The following is a 6,938-nucleotide window of genomic DNA, read 5'->3' on the forward strand; positions in this document are numbered from 1 at the left end:
CCTGTACATAGACCAGGAGGCTGTCATTTGAACAGAACAAGGGGACACTGCATGGTTTAAAATCAAGAAGGGAGTGTGTCAGGGTTGTATTGTTTCACCATACTTATTTAATCTGTATGCTGAACAAATAATCTGAGAAGATGGACTATATGAAGAAGAACATGGCATCAGGATTGGAGGAAGAATCACTAACAACCTGTGATATGCTAATGATACAACCTTGTTTGCTGAAAATGAGGAGGACTTGAAGCACTTACCATTAAGATTGAAGAATACAGTCTGCAGTATGGATCTCTATATAAAGAAAACAAAAATCATCACAACTGGACCTAAAAGCTGCATCACGATAAACGGAGAAAAGATTGAAGTTGTCAAAGACTTCATATTGCTTGGTTCTACAATCAATGCCAATGGAAGCAGCAGTCAGGACATCAGACAACATATAAAGCACTTCCCTAGAGTTGGGTCTAACTCATAGCGACCCCTCCTTGGGTTTCCAAGGTGGTATAACTAGGGAAGTAGATTGCTCAATCTTCCTTCCAAGGAGTGGTTGGTGGGTTTGAACTGCCAGTCTTCTGGTTTGCAGTCAAATGCCTTAGGCATAATGCCACAGAGCTCCTTCAGACGGCAACATGTAACATTGGGCAAATCAGCTGCATAAGATCTCTTTCAAGTGCCGAAGAGCAAACATATCTCCTTGAGTACTAAGGTGCACCTGACATAAGCCATGGTATTTTCAATCACCTCATATGCTGTGAGAGCTGGACAACGAATAAGAAAGACCAAAGAAGAGTTGATGCATTTGAGTTGTGGTGCTGGCAAAGAACACTGAAAGAGCTATGGACTGTTAAAAGATCTAACAAATCTGTCCTGGAAGAAGTGCAGCCAGAATGCTCCTTGCAAGTGAGAATGGCCAGACTTCATCTCACCTACTTCGGTCATGTTCTCAGAAGGGATCATTACCTTGAGAAGGATATCATGCTTGGTAAAGTGGAGGGTCAATGAAAAAGTGGAAGGCCCTCAACAAGATGGATTGACACAGTGGCTGCAGTGATGGGCTCAAGTATAATAGGGATGGTGGAGCTGGCGTGGGACTGGGCAGTGTTTCATTCTGCTGTGCATAGGGTCTCTATGAGTCGGAGATGACTCAACGGCACCTAACAACAACATATAAGTATATAAATAAAAAGTTAAAGATCTAAAAAAATAAATGTAAAACTGTTGAAAATAGTTGATTACCTCTGGAGAAAGGATTGGAATTTGAGGAAGAGATAAGGATTATAATGTTTCACTATATATTCTTCTGTATAAGGTGTGTTTTAAATAAGGAGAATATATTTGTGGTCAACTGGTCACCATTAACAATAGTAACAATATTTAAGGAAGAACACTCCTCTAAATATGCTGTATTTCCTCTCAGGGGTTAATTTCAGTTAAACTCCAAACATATATATGTACAGAGAAAAACATGTACTACCTTTTAAATTATTAATACTCTAGTGAGTAAAATTAAGAAAGATGTTATATTAATTTTTGTTATGCCATTACTAGGCATTAAAAAAAATTGCCAAGGAACTTCCCCCAGATATTGCATAGTCTGACTGGGGAAAAAAATCTGGGAAACAGAGCAAGAGGGTATCCTGCAAGGTTTTATGGGCTCTGGTAAGTGGGAGATAGGGGAGGGATGAAAAGGGGACTGAGGTATTTGTGAATGATGGGGAAGGTGATTTGTGCATTGAACTGCAGGTAAGGAGACACTTACACTTTAGTAACATTGTCCAAATGCATTTATTTTTCATTCTGATTTGAGAACCTGTACCCTAGGTGAGCCATAACTCTGCTTAAGGAGCCATGAGACCAATTCCCAAAAGCATGAGTATGACAGCAGTTCAGCAGAGTCACAAATTGCCTATTTGAAATGACAGGCATCAGGTAGTTGAGTTCTCTGTTACGTTTCAAAATCAATAAACATGTGAATCTGATCAAGCAAATATTAGACTCGAAATCAACACACATTATTTATTGAGAAATGACTATATGATAAGCCCTATGCTTGTTGTTGTTGTTGTTGTTATGTGCCGTCGAGTCGGCCCCGACTCATAGCGACCCCTCCTTGGGTTTCCGAGGCAGTATCACTACGGAAGTAGGATTGCCCAACCTTCCTTCCGAGGAGTGGCTGGTGGGTTTGAACCGCCAGGCACTTTCAAAAACAAACCTCATTAATTCCTGAAAACAAGCAAATTAATAAGTGTTAAAAATAACAATGTTTACTACTATTAAAACATGAATTAAACCTAAAGATGAGCTGAGACAGTTTAAAATCCTCATTCATGGCAAATTCATAGTCAGAGATTTGATGGTTATCTTAAAGGCTGAAAAGTTTGAATGCCAACATACCTGCGTTTAGAACTTGGTTTTGTTCCTTTTTTTAGACTAACTTGTTGTTATTGTTATGTGCTGTTGAGTCAGACCTGACTTAGTCAGACTAAGTTAGACTAAATTACTAGTCCTCAAACTTTAAAATTACTACACACCCACGTGCATTGCTGTGGAGTCCGATTGGACTCATAGAGATCCCTCCTTGGGCTTCCAAGGTGATATCACAACGGAAGTAGATTGCCCAACCTTCTTTCCCAGGAGTGGCTTGTGGGTTTGAACCGCCAGCATTCTGGTTAGCAGTCAAATGCCTTAGGCACAGCACCACTACATGGAGTTATATACAAAAAACAATTTTAGGAATTTTCAAAGACCGTTTTGACTTATACGGGATTTCTGACTTTAGAACCCAATCCTGCTGAAGGATGTGACTCAGTTGGATATAAAGGACATGGAATTGATTCCCGTATTTTCAATTTAGAAGTTCGATATTTGTTTCTAGGTTAGATTCTGAAGTCTGATCCTAAGTCCATGTACAATGTAACATGTCTATGAATATCTGTGTAACTCTAACATTATTTTGGTTTCTATCATAATCATATAATTTTTTTTCTAAACACATTTAATACTACCATGGTTTGGCATTTATGGGATTTGAGAGGAATGGTAACAGATCTGAAAAAAGCACAAGCATGATAAAAATGCGGTGAGCTAACAAACAACACTATACCTGTGACTAATATAACCACATTAAGTTACATTCGTGCACAGGCATGTATTTTTGTTTGTATTCCACCAAATTCCTAACTTGAAAGTTAGTCTGTAGAAGAGTTTCTTTTTAATTCTTTATCCCCATCATGTCAAGTCAGAGATAAATATGCTCAGTTAAACATAGGGAAGGAAGGGGTTTTCATTGTATTAATGCTTTTCCTATTTATGTTCCCTGAAAGAGACAAAACCATGCAGATAGATACTGAGATAGTAACACAACTCAAACTATTGATCTGAATCCATTACCTTAACCACTTTACCACCCATGTGATGTGAGAATAATGGCAGTTTATTAGAAATCCTTGTAAACTGTTCCCTTAGAACTGAGAGTATCTCTCATACTATCTACTGATGCTATCATTTTATACTGCTTTATTTAAAGTTATTTACTGTTGTATCAACCCAAATAAAACACAAACTTCTTGAGAGCAAGAACATCATCTGTATTGTTTATTTCAGTAACTCTATGCATAGAAAATGTTATAGGCTGGGTTCTCTAGAGGAGCAAAACCAATGAAATGTGCATATATACATATATATGTATATATATATATATATAGAGAGAGAGAGAGAGAGAGAGAGAGAGAGAGAGAAAGAGAAAGAGAAAGAGAGATTTCAATGAAATAGCTATTGTAGAGGCTGGCAAGTCCTAAATCTGTGGTTCAGGCAACAAACTGGAAGCCTCTCCTGCCTCACAGTATTACAGGGGCTGATGAACCCCAAATCTGAAGGTTAGGCTTCATGCTGTTGGCTTACATCCCAAGAACCAGAGATCAGAGGATGACAAAGCACATAGAGGATTGAAAAGGAGAGGCAGATTTGCGAGAACATCCATGTATATTGGATACAGGCCACACACCCAAGGAAACCCTCCTTCTACCTCCTTGGCAGGATTCTGGTGGTGTAGTGCATAAGTCATTTGACTGCTAACCAGAAGGCTGGCAATTCAAACCCACTTGCCACTCCTTGGAGGGAAGGTTGGGCAATCTACTTCCATAATGATACCACCTGGGAAACCCAAGGAGGGGTCTCTATGAGTCGAATCTGACTCCACGGCAGTGCGTTGTTTTGCATTACCTGATTGGTTGCTTGTATCAGATCACCAAATGGGGAACGATTACATAATTCTCAGTGGCCAAACCACAGAGAATTGTGGCCTAGCTAAGTTGATATATAAAATTCATCATCACAGAGGAGTACCTGAAACATACAGATGTGCAATATCCATGTAGTAATGGAGGAAAAGAAAGGAGAAAGTGAGGAAGAGAGGAATAAAGAAAAAACAGGACAAAGAAAGGAAGACATTAATTGATGCTTATTATTATCTAGAAATTATCATTCCTATTGTACTTTTATATAGTCAAAAATTATATTTGAAAAAAGAGGCAAGAGAATGCAGTTCCATGTATACAGATTTTATTTTCAAGAAACTTTTGATTTTTCAAGATAGTTGTCATTCTTACCAAAAAAACGAGAGTATTTCTAAAATGAATTAATAAAGAAGGGAAAATTAGAATATTTGGGCATATGTATCTGAGGTCATGTGAATGTATGTGTGTGTGTGTGTGTGTGTTGAAGATAAACCAGAAACTACACAGACTAATTTCCTACAATGAAATGAGAATAGAAAGGAAGGAATAGGGAAAGGAGTGAGTTCTGATTATACCTTTCAATATAAGTCTGATTTTTGAATGAAGCCCCTGTTTTGTATATTGTTAAGTGAAATTAAATCAACAAGGATTTTTTCAAAAAAAATCTAAAATTGAAAATAAACAAAGAAGGGCATCATTATTGAGAGCACCCTACTACCAAGACCCAAGAAAACTGGGCGAGGTAGTTAAGGTTACCTGTCACCTTGGTTGGACCTGGTTTTGAGTGGCTGGGCAGCTAGTTGTAGTTATTCCTCATGATGAGACTGATAATCAACTCCATGGTGGAATCTATTGTGAGTAGCTGAGTAGCTACCTTAGGGCTGTGGTCTGCTCCCAGTATATAAGGAGAAGCCTTGAAAAAGGTCTCTGAGCATTTTCACATGCTTGGATTCTACATTTGGCCGAGTCATCAGTGAGTGGCCTGCCATGTTGTTTGATAATCTTGGGACTGTGCCATTTTATTTGTTGACCTTGGAATTGTCAGCCTCAGCAACCAGCAGCTGCCTAAATTAAGAGAAGCCTCTAACTTCAGTGTCCAGGAGCAAGAGGCAGAGCTGAAGCCCAATGGTGAGGGGTCTTCACCCAGTCCCTAGAACTTCACACTTTGAACTTGGACTTCTAGCCTCCTAAACTGTAAGATAAATTCCTGTTTGTTAAAGCCATCCACCTGTGGTATTCCTGTTAGAGTGGCACGAGAGAGCCAAAATACTGGGCATGCTTAGAATTGAGGATAATCATAACTATCTCCCAATCGCCTACAACTAGGCAAACAAGCATTATGTTTACAAACATCAGTAATAGCACTTTACCGTGGGGAAGAGTAAAGGATTGGAGAAAATTCTCTGATGAGCAGACAAACAGAGAAATTGTAAACTGAGGGTGGAAAATTAACACTGAGAAAAATGCTCTGCAACCCAGCCCCCATCCTAAGCACAAGGTAGTGGTAAATGAACTCGAAGCTCATGGCACACTAAGGATAACTATAACAGCCACAAAACCCCTAACTGAATTCAGCTCCTGAATATATTGACTCAACATTCTATACTAAAAGCCTACTAGAAAAGAGGCATGTAAAAATTTTCCAGTATGAATACTATTTACCCAAGTCTCTATGGCCCTACACAAAATGGCAACTTTCAGCCAAAAGTAACAAGTACTTAAGAAAAGAAACAGAACAAAACAAATAAAAAACAAATAATAATAAAAAAAGTATCAAGAGACAAAGCAATCAACAAAATATATAATCCAGATAGTGGATCTATCAGATAGAGAATTTAAGATATAATCAATGTATTAAAGGCTCTAGTTAAAATGTAGGAGCCCTAGTGGCACAATTCTTAAGTACTTGGCTGCTAACAGAATGATTGGCAGTTTGAACTTGGCAGCTGCTTCATGAGAGAAAAGACCTAGTAATCTTGTCCTGTAAAGGTTATAGCATAGGAAACCCTATGGGCTAGTTCTCTGTCCTATAGTATCACTATGAGTTAGAACTGGCTCTATGGCACACAATAATAATAGCAAGTAGAAAATGTGTACCACAGGCATGAAAGATGAGAAATTTTATCAGAGAGATAGAAACTATAAGGCAGAAGTAAACAACTGAGCTTCAAAATTCATGAAGCAATAACTGAAAGAACCGACAGGATTAAAAATATACATAGAATGTTCCCTGAGTGTAAGGGGATAAAATTAGAAATCACTAAGAGTAAACTCTGGAGAATCTCCCAAATACTTAAAAATTAAACAAGATACTCCTAAATAATCCATAAGTCAGTAAGAATACCATGAGGAATATTAGAAAAATCAATTGAATTGACTAAAAAAATAGAAAACAGCATATGAAATTTGTGGGATGCAGCTAAAGCAGAGCTTAGAGGGAAATTCATAGAATTTAAATATATATATGTTGTTGTTGTTGTTAAGTGCCGTCGAGTCGTTTCCGACTCATAGCGAGCCCATGCACAGCAAAACGAAACACTGCCCGATCCCGCGCCAGCCCCACAATCCCTGCTATACTTGATCCCATCATCGCAGCCACCGAATCAATCCATCTCGTTGAAGGCCTCCCCCTCTTTCGTCGACCCTCCACCCTACCAAGCATGACATCCTTCTCCAGGGAATGGTCCCTTCTGACAACAT

This window comes from Orycteropus afer, unplaced genomic scaffold (assembly GCF_000298275.1).
Source record: "Orycteropus afer afer isolate SDZICR_OR568_19922 unplaced genomic scaffold, OryAfe1.0 scaffold00350, whole genome shotgun sequence".
NCBI classification, from domain to species: domain Eukaryota; kingdom Metazoa; phylum Chordata; class Mammalia; order Tubulidentata; family Orycteropodidae; genus Orycteropus; species Orycteropus afer.